Source organism: Arachis duranensis, chromosome 6, assembly GCF_000817695.3.
Source record: "Arachis duranensis cultivar V14167 chromosome 6, aradu.V14167.gnm2.J7QH, whole genome shotgun sequence".
NCBI classification, from domain to species: domain Eukaryota; kingdom Viridiplantae; phylum Streptophyta; class Magnoliopsida; order Fabales; family Fabaceae; genus Arachis; species Arachis duranensis.
In genome coordinates, this window is record NC_029777.3 from 100503918 (window position 1) to 100516190 (window position 12273).

Below are 12273 nucleotides of genomic sequence, written 5' to 3' on the forward strand. Positions count from 1 at the left end.
CTCATAGCTCTTTGATCTTCTCTAATCTCATTGAGAATGATGGAGTGCTCTTGGTGTTCTACCCTTAATTAGTTCATGTTATGACTCAATCCTTCTAGAGAAGTGTTGAGTTGTTCCCAATAGTTGTTTGGAGGAAAATGCATCCCTTGAGGCATCTCAGGGATTTCTTGATGATGAGCTTCCTCATGCGTCTCATGAGATCCATGAATGGGCTCTCTTGTTTGCTTCATCCTCTTCTTAGTAATGGGATTGTCCTCTTCAATGAGATGTCTCCTTCTATGACAACTCCAGCTGAGTAGCATAGATGGCAAATGAGATGAGGAAAAGCTAGCCTTGCCAAGGTGGAGGGCTTTTCGGCTACTTTGTAGAGTTCTAGAGAGATGACTTCATGAACTTCTACTTCCTCTCCAATCATGATGCTATGGATCATGACGGCCCGATCCACAGTTACTTCGGATCGGTTGCTAGTGGAGATGATGGAGCATTGGATGAACTCCAACCATCTTCTAGCCACAGGCTTAAGGTCCAGTTTTCTCAATTGAACCGGCTTGCCTTTTGAGTCTCTTTTCCATTGAGCTCCTTCCACACATATGTCCATGAGGAATTGTCCAACCTTTGATCAAAGTTGACCCTTCTAGTGTAGGGGCGTGCATCTTCTTGCATCATAGGCAAGTTGAATGCCAACCTTACGTTCTCCGGACTGAAATCTAAGTATTTTCCCCGAACCATTGTAAGTCAATTCTTTGAATTCAGGTTCATACTTTGATCATGGTTCCTAGTGATCCATGCATTGGCATAGAACTCTTGAACCATTAAGATTCCAACTTGTTGAACGGGGTTGGTAAGAACTTTCTAACCTCTTCTTTGGATCTCGTGTCGGATCTCCAAATACTCATTTTTCTTGAGCATGAAAGGGACCTCAGGGATCACCTTCTTCTTGGCCACAACTTCATAGAAGTGGTCTTGATGGGCTTTTGAGATGAATCTCTCCATCTCCCATGACTCGGAGGTGGAAGCTTTTGTCTTCCCTTTCCTCTTTCTAGAGGTTTCTCCGGCCTTAGGTACCATCAATGGTTATGAAAAACAAAAAAAGCTATGCTTTTACCACACCAAACTTAGAATGTTGCTCGTTCTCGAGCAAAAGAAGAAAGAATAGAAGAAGAAGAAGAAAAAGATATGGAGGAGAGGGAGAGAGATGTGTATTAGGCTAAGGGAGATAAGAGAGGTTTGTGATGTGTGAAAATAAAGAAGGAAATAGGGGTTTATATAGTGGAGGGAGAGGGGTTAGGTTCGGTCATTTAGGGTGGATTTGGGGGGGAAAGAGATTTTGAATTTGAAGGTAGGTGGGGTTTATGGGGAAAAGAGGATGGATGTGAATGGTGAAGAGGTGATGGAGAAGAGTGATTGAGGTGATTGGTGAATGATGTTTGGAAAAGAGTGTTATGAAAAGGTGTAAGAGAGAGGGAGAAGGTAGGTGGGGATCCTGTGGGGTCCACAGATCCTGAGGTGATCCTATGGAGTCCATAGATCCTGAGGTGTCAAGGATTTCTCATTCCTGCACTCTTTAGGCGTGTAACATGCCATCTGTATGCAATCCTGGCGTTTAATGCCAGACTGCAGCATGTTTCTGGCGTTAAACGCCACTACCATGCTTGTTTTGGGCGTTCAACGCCAATCTGCAGCATGTTTCTGGCATTAAACACCACTTCCATACTTGTTTCTGGCGTTTAACGCCAGCTCTCCTCAGGGTGTAATCCTGGCATTTAAACGCCAGACTGCTGCTTGTTTCTGGCATTCAACGCCAGCTTCATGCTCTGTTCTGGCGTTGAACACCAGCCAGATGCTCCTTATTGGCGTTTAAACGCCAGTAAGCTCTTCTTCCAGGGTGTGATTTTTCTTCTGCTATTTTTTATTCTATTTTTAATTTTTGCAATTATTTTGTGACTCCACATGATCATAAACCAAATAAAACATAAAAGAACAATAGAAATATAGATAAATAAAAATTGTGTTGCCTCCCAATAAGCGATTCTTTAATGTCAATAGCTTGACAGTGAGCTCTCATGGAGCTTCACAGATCATCAGAGCATTGTTGGGACCTCCCAACACCAAACTTAAGAGTTCGAATGTGGGGGTTCAACACCAAACTTAGAGTTTAGTTGTGGCCTCCCAAAACCAAACTTAGAGTTTGACTGTGGAAGCTTTGTTTGACTCTGTATTGAGAGAAGCTTTTCATGCTTCCTTTCCATGGTTGCAGAGGAAGATCCTTGAGCTTTAAACACAAGGTAGTCCCAATTCAATTGAAGGACTAACTCTCCTCTGTCAACATCAATCACAGCTCCTGCTGTGGCTAGGAAGGGTCTTCCAAGAATGATGGATTCATTCTCATCCTTCCCAGTGTCTAAGATTATGAAATCAGCAGGGATGTAAAGGCCTTTAACCTTTACCAACACGTCCTCTACCAATCCATAAGTTTGTTTTATTGACTTGTTTGCCATCTCTAATGAGATTCTTGCAGTTTGTACCTCAAATATCCCCAGCTTCTCCATTACAGAGAGTGGCATAAGATTTATACCTGACCCCAGGTCACACAGAGCCTTTTTAAATGTCATGGTGCCTATGATACAGGATATCAAGAATTTACCAGGATCTTGTTTCTTTTGAGGTGGAGTTTGCTGAACCCATGTATCTAGTTCACTAATGAGCAAGGGAGGTTCACCTTCCCAAGTCTCATTACCAGACAACTTGGCATTCAGCTTCATGATGGCTCCTAAATATTGAGCAACTTGCTCTTCAATTACATCTTCATCCTCTTCAGAGGAAGAATAGTTCTTAAAGCTCATGAATGGTAAAAGAAGGTTCAATGGAATCTCTATGGTCTCTAGGTGAGCTTCAGATTCCTTAGGTTCCTCAGTTTGGAACTCCTTTTTGTTCAGAGGACATCCCAGGAGGTCTTCCTCACTGGGATTCACGTCCTTCTCTTCCTCTTTGGATTCGGCCATTGTGATTATGTCAATGGCCTTGCACTCTCTTTTTGGATTCTCTTCTGTATTGCTTGGGAGAGTACTAGGAGGGGTTTCAGTGATTTTCTTACTCAACTGGCCCACTTGTGCCTCCAAATTTTTAATGGAGGACCTTGTTTCACTCATGAAACTTAAAGTGGCCTTAGATAGATCAGAGACTATATTTGCTAAGCTAGAGGGGCTCTGCTCAGAATTCTCTATCTGTTGTTGAGAAGATGATGAAAAAGGCTTGCTATTGTTAAGCCTGTTTCTTCCACCATTATTAAAGCCTTGTTGGGGCCTTTGTTGATCCTTCCATGAGAAATTTGGATGGTTTCTCCATGAGGAATTATAGGTGTTCCCATAGGATTCACCCATGTAATTCACCTCTGCCATTGCAGGGTTCTCAGGATCATAAGCTTCTTCTTCAGAAGATGCCTCCTTAGTACTGTTGGATGCATTTTGCCATCCATTCAGACTCTGAAAAATAATGTTAACTTTCTGAGTCAACATTTTGTTCTGAGATAATATGGCATTCAGAGCATCAATTTCAAGAACTCCCCTCTTCTGAGGCATCCCATTACTCACAGGATTTCTTTCAGAGGTGTACATGAATTGGTTATTTGCAACCATGTTAATGAGTTCCTGAGCTTCTGCATGCGTTTTCTTTAGGTGAATGGATCCACCTGCAGAGTGGTCCAATGACATCTTAGACAATTCAGATAGACCATCATAGAATATATCCAGGATGGTCCATTTTGAAAGCATGTCAGAAGGACACTTTTTGGTCAACTGCTTGTACCTTTCCCAAGCTTCATAGAGGGATTCACCATCTTTTTGCTTGAAGGTCTGAACATCCACTCTAAGCTTGTTCAGCTTCTGAGGAGGAAAGAACTTGACCAAGAAGGCCGTGACCAGCTTATCCCAAGAGTTCAGGCTATCTTTAGGTTGAGAGTCCAATCATACTCTAGCTCTGTCTCTTACAGCAAAAGGGAAAAGCATAAGCCTGTAGACCTCGGGATCAACCCCATTGGTCTTAACAGTATCACAGATTTGCAAGAATTCAGTTAAGAACTGAAAAGGATCTTCTGATGGAAGTCCATGAAACTTGCAATTCTGTTGTATTAGAGAAACTAATTGAGGCTTTAGCTCAAAGTTGTTTGCTCCAATGGCAGGGATTGAGATGCTTCTTCTATGTAAGTTGGAATTTGGTGCAGTAAAGTCACCAAGCATCTTCCTTACATTGTTATTGTTGGGTTCGTCTGCCATCTACTTTTCCTGTTCGAAAATTTCAGTTAGGTCCTCTTCAGAGTACTGTGCTTTAGCTGCTCTTAGCTTTCTCTTCAAGGTCCTTTCAGGTTCAGGATCAGCTTCAACAAGAATGCCTTTTTCCTTGTTCCTGCTCATATGAAAGAGAAGAAAACAAAGAAAGAAGAGGAATCCTCTATGTCACAGTATATAGATTCTTTTATGTGAGTAGAAAAAGAGAAGAATAAAAGAATGAGAAGAAAAATTCGAACACAGAAGGTTCGAATTTTTGAGATGAAGAGAAGTACTAGTAAATGAATAAATAAATAGAAGAAGATGAGAGTGAGGGAATTTTGAAAATTATTTTTGAAAAAGGGTTAGTGATTTTCAAAAATTAAGAGAAGAAATAAAATTAAAATTAAAATTTGAAATAATTAGTTAATTAAAAAGAATTTTGAAAAAGAGTGAGGAATTTTCGAAAATTAGAGAGAGAAAAGTAGTTAGGTGGTTTTGAAAAAGATAAGAAACAAACAAAAGTCAATTAGTTAGTTGAAGAAGATTTGGAAATCAATTTTGAAAAGATAAGAAGTTGGAAAAAATTTTGAAATTGATTTTGAAAAAGATATGATTTGAAAAAGATATTTTGAAAAGATATGATTGAAAAGATATTTTGAAAAAGATTTGAAAAGGAAATTAAAAAGATTTGATTTTTAAAATTAAAATTGATTACTTGACTAACAAGAAACTAAAAGATATGATTCTAGAATTTAAAGATTGAGCCTTTCTTAACAAGAAAGTAACAAACTTCAAATTTTTGAATCAATCACATTAATTGTTAGCAAAGTTTTCAAAAATTTGAAATAAAGATAAGAAAAAGATTTTGAAAATCAATTTAAAAAAATTTCAAAAAAATATAAAAGAAAAATAACAAAGATTTGATTTTTGAAAAAGTTTTGAAAAGATAGGATTTTTAAAATTGAAATCTTGACTTGACTAACAAGAAATAACTTATTTTAAAAATTTTGACTAAGTCAACCCAAAGATTTCAAATTTTTTGAGAGAAAAAAGGGAAAGATATTTTTTTTTATTTTTGAATTTTTTTATGATGAGAGATAAAAATACAAAAATGACGCACAACATGAAAATTATGAATCAAAACACATGATGCATGCAAGAACACTATGAATGTCAAGATGAACACCAAGAACACTTTGAAGATCAAGATGAATATCAAGACTTATTTTTAAAAAATTTTCAAGAAAAGAAAAACATGCAAGACACCAAACTTAGAAATTTTTAATGCTTAGACACTATGAATGCAAAAATGCATATGAAAAACAACAAAAAAACACAAAACAAGAAAATATGAAGATCAAACAAGAAGACTTGTCAAGAACAACTTGAAGATCATGAAGAACACATGCATGAATTTTCGAAAAATGCAAAAGTTTTTAAAACATGCAATAGACACCAAACTTAAAAATTGATACTAGACTCAAACAAGAAACACAAAAATATTTTTGGTTTTTATGATTTTATTAAAATTTTATTTTTGAAAAATGAAAACAAAGAAAAAAATTTTTGAAAAATTTTTGAAAAATTTTTGAAAAGAAAATTACCTAATCTGAGCAACAAGATAAACCGTCAGTTGTCCAAACTCAAACAATCCCCGGCAACGGCGCCAAAAACTTGGTGCGCATAAATTGTGATCATCAACAATGGCGCCAATAGACTTGGAGCTCTCAAACGTGAATCACACTTTGTCACAACTTCGTACATCTAACCAGCAAGTGCACTGGGTCGTCCAAGTAATGCCTTACGTGAGTAAGGGTCGATCCCACGGAGATTGTTGGTATGAAGTAACCTATGGTCATCTTGTAAATCTCAGTTAGGCGGATTCAAATGGTTATAATGGTTTTCGAATAATAAGACAAATAAAGCATAAAATAAAGATAGAGATACTTATGTAAATCATTGGTGGGAATTTCAGATAAGTGTATGGAGATGCTTTATCCCTCTTGTATTTCTGCTTTCCTACTGCTTTCATCCAATCATTCTTACTACTTTTCATGGCAAGCTGTATGTAGGACGTCACCGTTGTCAATGGCTACTTCCCATCCTCTCAGTGAAAATGGTCCAAATGCTCTGTCACAGCACGGCTAATCATCTGTCGGTTCTCGATCATGTCGGAATAGAATCCATTAATTCTTTTGTGTCTGTCACTACGCCCAACAATCGCGAGTTTGAAACTCGTCACAGTCATTCGATCCCTAAATCCTACTCGGAATACCACAGACAAGGTTTAGACTTTCCGGATTCTCAAGAATGGCCACCAATAATTCTAGCTTATACCACGAAGATTCTAATTAAGGAATCCAAGAGATACACGCTCGATCTAAGGTAGAACGGGAGTGGTTGTCAGGCACGCGTTCATAAGGACGGATGATGATGAGTGTCACGGATCATCACATCCACCAGGTTGAAGTGCAGCGAATATCTTAGAATAAGAATAAGCTTGAATTGAATAGAAGAATAATAGTAATTGCATTAATTCTCGAGGTACAGCAGAGCTCCACATCTTAATCTATGGTGTGCAGAAACTCCACTGTTGAAAATACATAAGTTATAATGGTCTAGGCATGGCCGAATGGCCAGCCCCCATAACGTGATCAATAGTCTCCTAAGATGAACAATAGATTAAAACTGAGACCAAAGATGTGGTCAAAAGACACTCAATACAATAGTAAAAAGTCCTATTTATACTAGACTAGCTACTAGGATTTACAGAAATAAGTCTAAGTGCAGAAATCCACTTTCGGGGCCCACTTTGGTGTGAGCTTGGGCTGAGCTTGAGCTTTACACGTGCAGAGACTTCTCTTGGGGTTAAACGCCAAGTTGTAACATCTTTTTAGCGTTTAACTCTGGTTTGTGACGTGTTTCTGGCGTTTTACTCCAGAATGCAGCATGAAACTGGCGTTCATCGTCTAAACTCAAATAAAGTATGAACTATTATATATTGCTGGAAAACCCTGGATGTCTACTTTCCAACGCAGTTGAGAGAGCGCCATTTGGAGTTCTGTAGCTCCAGAAAATCTATTTCGAGTGCAGGGAGGTCAAAATCCAACAGCATCAGTAGTCCTTTGTCAGCCTTCTATCAGATTTTTGCTCAGGTCCCTCAATTTCAGCCAGAAAATACCTGAAATCACAGAAAAACACACAAACTCATAGTAAAGTCCAGAAATGTGAATTTTACATAAAAACTAATAATAACATCCCTAAAAGTAGCTAAATCCTACTAAAAACTACCTAAAAACAATGTCAAAAAGCGTATAAATTATTCGCTCTTCAATTTTGTCAACGTTCTAAATATTTATAGGCAGAAATAGTTTTTTTTTGTTTATAACTACATTAAAAATTAAATTTTTTTAATTTTATATTGTAAAATATAAAAGATTTTATTTTGGATTAGTTTTCAAAAAATCAAAATACCTTTTTAGAATTAATGTGGTTTAAAGAAATTAGAATCTGAAAATTTTTAAATTTGCTTTTATAAGACTAAGATGTACTTTTAGGTAATTTTAAAATGACTGTAAAATATTCGTTGGAAGGTAATTTTATTGAATTAGAAAGAATAAATTTAAATTTGGCTTTAATAAATATAAATACATTATTTAATTTGGTATTAATTTTAAATAGTAAGATCTCGTTTAAGGCTTCAAATTGTTTCAATGAATTTGGATACAAAATTTTAAATCTCAATTAGCTATTGATGTTTAAGTATGAGCAACAAATTCAACAATAAATCATATAACCATTAATAGTAAAATTTAATGTTTAAAAACAATTTTGTTTGTTGTTACGATGTATGGACTGACACGGATATAGACACGAAATACGATATAACATGGGATATGTCAATACACAAATTTTAAAATTTTATAAGACACAGGAACACGCATATATGATATATGTAAAATATGAAGTATTTTTAAAAAAAATAATAATGATATTTTGATATTTTATTGATATTAAAATATAAATTAATCTTTTAATTTATATAAAGTATTTAAAATTTTTTGTTTTAATAAATAATAAAAATATATACTATTTCTAAATATATTTCAAGAATACATGTTAAGAATAAAGTTGGATATACTGACACGTAATGATATTTAAGTGTGTCCAAAATTTCAAACATATTCGGTGAAATTTTTTTTAGTTTTTATTAACACACAATTGGATACAACAGACACACATATCGAAAGAATGTCGAAATATATCCGACACACAAACACAGTATCTCAACAAAATATCCATACTTTATAAATTTATTCTATTAAACCTAAATACAATAGCTCCTTCAGGTTTTATGTCAAACTTAATTTTATGTCTAATTGAAAAAAAAAAATCAAAATTATAGTAATAACTAGTTAGTATGAGTTATTAGAGCTTTACCAAATTTGTCACTCTATCATACTTTTAATGTTGTATTAAGAACCATAAATTGATTTACCTCTTTCGCTAATTGTTTCATTTTTTTTATTTTTCACAATATTTTTTAGTTCGGTATACGTACTAAAGATCAATCCATTGTAAATTTGAGCTTTGTTTAAAAATTTGTTATTATTAATGGGTTACTCTATATAAAAAATAGAATTTAAATTTTTAATTTTTATTTAAATAAACTAGTAAAATGAGTTAATTATTAGACCAATCTAAATTGGTTCGATAAGCTTCAATTACGTACTAACATTTTGTAATGTATATCGTTGGTACCTCTAATAGACAAACAGTTATATTATTTAGCAAGGTTCTGAAAATCGGACCAAATCAGCCAGTTCGACCGGATTAATCGAAAACCAATCAGTTGATTAGTCCGGTTAACGCCTAAAATCAATATGCAAAAAACCAATAAAAAAATCAATCAAGCCGGGGTTAACCAATGAATTGGCTGAACTGGTCAATTTTTTTGAAGGTCCGGTTCTCTCATTCACATCAAAACGGTGCCATTTTGGTTTTTTTTTTTAAAAGAAAAAACAAAACGGAGAAGATCCCCAAATGCCCTTCTCCCTTCTCGCTCACTCTCAGTCTCACTCTTACTGGCAAAATTCCTAATTTCAAAGGTGGCAGTTTTGGGGAGGAGCGGAAGAATGAGCGGAGCCCTCGGAAGCGGCGGAGGAAGGAGGCAGTGGAGCTGTATCTGAGGTTGATGTGCATGGGTTCTTCTCATGGTTTCAGTGTCTCTCTCACTCTCAGTCTCAGCCGCTGCCACTCTTCTCCTCACTGTCTCTGTGCTCGTCGTGAAGCCCGCCTCTGTCCTAGCCGTCGTCAGCCGCCTCTTTCTGGTCGTCAAAATGCCTCTATCTTTTAGCCGTCTCTCGCTCTCTCTGTGTCGAGCACCACGCTATGCGAAGTGCGAATGTACCCGTGCCGCATTGGACTCTTCGTCGTCGCCGTGAGTTCTTCAATCCTCGTCGTTCCTCAACATCTTCTTTGTGGTTCACTACATTGTTTATGGAAATTCGTAATCTTCTCCATGTTTCTGCTAATGGAATACAGTGGTAACAGAGTATAGAGAATAAATGTTGAAAACTAGTGATCATATTGTGGAATTCTATATTCTGTAATGTATTCTTCTAATTATCTTCCTAATTTTGATATAATTTCGGATCATGGATTTTGAATGCTGAATTGAATTTTGATATAATTTTATAATGCTGAACATAATTGATATAAATTTGAATTTTGAATTGCTGTAATTTTGAATTTTACTGTAATTGCTGTAATGGCCGAGGTTTTTATTTTGTTGTAATGGCTGAAACATGAAGTTGGATTTTAAGGGGGCAGGGAATAGTTTGTTTTGCACATCTTGAGAAAATGTTGTTGCTGAGATTGGTTCATAGCTATTTCTAATTAGTAATTTGGCATTAATTGGGTGAGTTTTGTCTAATTAAGTAATTATTGATATTATTATTGATTGTTGGTGATTGTTGATTGAATATGGATATAGTATTTTATGCCATGATTTCTTTTAGTTATAAATTGTAATCTTTGATTTTGAATGTAAAATTTTAATGATGAGATGAGATATAGTTTAGTTAGTGGGTGGGTTATAAAATTTTAAATTTTATTATTATATGAATGATTGAAAATATTTAGAAGAATACATTACAGAATATAGAATTACAGAATATAGAATTCACATTGTGGAACTAAATATGATGTATTGTTAAATTTATGCCATGATTTCACATTGTGGAATTCACATTGTTTCTAATTAAATTGTAGTATATGGTAATTTTAATAATTTTATTTTATATTTAACGAAACCAGTTCGATTACGGTTCAACTACGGTTGGACTATTGAATTATTGAACCAGTTATTCGACTGGTTCAATGACTGGTTTGGTTCTCACAACCTTGTTATTTAGAATTAAATTCCAAAATGGTCCCTGAGATTGGTGTTGTACACTAAAATCATCCCCGAAATTTTAATTGCACCAATTACGTCCTTGAGATTGACAAAAATGCACCATGTTAGTCCCTAACGAATTTTCCATTAACAGCGTGATGACATGGCATAATGACGTGGGCTGTTAGTGACACGTGTCACCCCATGATTTGGCCACATGTAATGGTATGATGATGTGTTGACCAGTGACACATGGCATGTTGACGTATATGGTTGTGTCACGTGTCACAGTACTATTTGGCCATGTGTCTGTTTGTGCCATGTGTCGTAACAGTATTCGTCCATGTGTCATCCATTATGTTATTATTGTAGATGCACCAAATTAGTCCCTTACTTTGTGTTAAGTGACTCATTTTAGTCCCTGATATTGAATGTCGTGCACCAAACTAGTCCATTCACCAGTTTTTCTCTTTTTTTTTTTTAATAAATTCAAATTTTTGAATATCTTTGAATCCATTAATTTCAATTCTATTTTTTCACATGTTATTTATGTAAAACCCTCAAAATTAGTAAATAATTAGCTAATAAATTAATTATTAATCAAAGAAATTAGAAAATAGAATTTTATAGTTTAATGAGGTAGAATTAATTAAAACATACATTTTAACACTAATTTTAAAGAATTTAGCCTAAAATTGGAATGAACGGACCAAACCGAGTGAACCGGGTCCGTATTGGGCCTAAGGCCCAACCCAATACCCATTTAAGGGAAGAACACAGCCACTTCTCCCTTAAACATAAGGGAAGCACGCTGAAAACTTTGGGGAAGGGGGGAAACAAGAATCATAACCCACCATTGATTTCAATCTTCAATAACTTTCAATCCAGAACTTCGATTGATGAGTTGTCAGTGATCACGCATTTGTCTTGAAATTCTCTACAAAGTCCACTAACCAATTTGGTAAGAGATCCAATTTTTCGAACCCAAATCTTCCCTCTTCAGTTTTGAATTTATGGAATTTTTGTATTGAGGATAATGCATTTTTGATGTCTTAGGACCGAATTAGCTTGCGAGAATTGTTGGGTTTTGTTTATTTGAGCCGTGGGTGAGGTAAGGAACCCCTAATTTTTGGTGAAGTTTCCTAGTGAACTCTACGTTGATTATAGTAATGATATGTGATATTAGATTGAATTTGGATATTGGTTGGAGTCGATTGATGATGTGGAGCAAGTGTGCTGAGTTGAACTTGCTTGATTGAGAATTTGGGGCTTGGAGCTTGTGGTGAGAAGGAATTTTGAAGGGTTTTGTGGCTTAGGGAGAAATCGGCCAAGGTATAGTTTTGGTTTCTCGTATTTAATATGTAATGTCTTGTGAAAACTTAGGCTAGACGACCTAGGATAAGTTGGATTGAGAATGTTGAATTTGATTGGTAGTTTAGTTGACAATGTATGTTTGATTTGTTGAGGCATGATAAATTCATTGGTTTTGTGACATGAATATAGTTGATGATGGTGGAAAGATGATATTTGAATTGTATGATGATGTAGGTATTGATGAGTATGTATATTGTTATATTGAACTTGAATTGTTGGATATGATCATGATGATAT

General features: G+C 35.4%; 1 non-coding gene across 1 annotated transcript; it reads left to right on the forward strand.

The window, feature by feature from the left end:
* Positions 1-3764: 3764 nt before the first annotated feature.
* LOC127740290 (small nucleolar RNA R71) lies at positions 3765-3872 on the forward strand. The gene has a single exon (XR_008000969.1). It is a non-coding gene; the product is annotated as a small nucleolar RNA R71 (small nucleolar RNA).
* The last annotated feature ends 8401 nt before the right edge of the window (positions 3873-12273 follow it).